At 44.8% G+C, this 969-nt stretch overlaps 1 non-coding gene across 1 annotated transcript; it reads right to left on the bottom strand.

Annotated features, from left to right (window-relative positions):
• Positions 1 to 373: 373 nt before the first annotated feature.
• On the bottom strand, positions 374 to 480 carry LOC113736106 (small nucleolar RNA R71). Its single transcript, XR_003459600.1, has one exon. It is a non-coding gene; the product is annotated as a small nucleolar RNA R71 (small nucleolar RNA).
• Between the last annotated feature and the right edge of the window lie 489 nt (positions 481 to 969).

Genomic DNA, 969 nt, shown 5'->3' on the forward strand with positions numbered 1-969 from the left:
TATGGCTAATGCACGAACATTAAGGGAGTTGGTTGCAGCTGATTTAAATCAGTAGCCTTTATGCATTACCTTCCCCACCTTAAATGATAACACCCCATTTGAACTAAAATATGGTCTAATTCATCTTCTATCATCTTTTCATGGTTTACTAGGTGAGGAGCCTTATAAGCATTTGCAATAGTTTGATGTCGTGTGCAACAGTATAAATCTCCCGGACATTACAGAAGAGCAAATAAAAATGAGGGCATTCCCCTTTTCCTTGAAGAATTCTGTAAATGACTGGCTGTACTACCTGCCACCAGGTAGCATCACCACATGGGACCAATTAAAGAAAAAAATTTTAGATAAATATTTTCCTGCGTCCAGGGCTGCAAGCCTAAGGAAAGAAATTTCCGGGATCAAGCAACACCCAGGCGAGTCTCTCTATGAGTATTGGGAGCGGTTCAAAAAGTTGTGCATCAAGTGTCCCCAGCACCAGATAAGTGAGCAGTTGCTCATACAATATTTTTGTGATGGGCTAATTTTTAAAGACAGGAGTATAATCGATGCCGCAGGTGGAGGGGCACTGGTAAATAAGACCCCTCGAGCTGCGTGGGAGTTAATTGAAAGAATGGCTGAAAATTCGTAGCAATTTGGTACGAGGGAAGATGTCCCAACGCGTAGGGTGAACGAGGTAGAAACATCCTCCACCCAGCAGCAAATTTCTGAATTGACATCCTACGTACGACAATTAGCTGTAGGAAGTGCCTCACGAGCCAAGGTGTGTGGGATTTGCACTAGTATAGGTCACTCTATGGACATGTGTCCCATGATGCAAGAGGAGGGTGCAGAGCAAGTGAATATGGCAGGTCACGCTCCCGCGCCAAGAAGGCCCTATGACCCCTATTCAAGTACCTACAACCCTGGTTGGAGGGACCACCCTAACCTCAGTTATGGAGGGAACAGGCAGACTAACTTCATGCCAAATAG

Source organism: Coffea arabica, chromosome 3c, assembly GCF_036785885.1.
Source record: "Coffea arabica cultivar ET-39 chromosome 3c, Coffea Arabica ET-39 HiFi, whole genome shotgun sequence".
Taxonomy (NCBI): domain Eukaryota; kingdom Viridiplantae; phylum Streptophyta; class Magnoliopsida; order Gentianales; family Rubiaceae; genus Coffea; species Coffea arabica.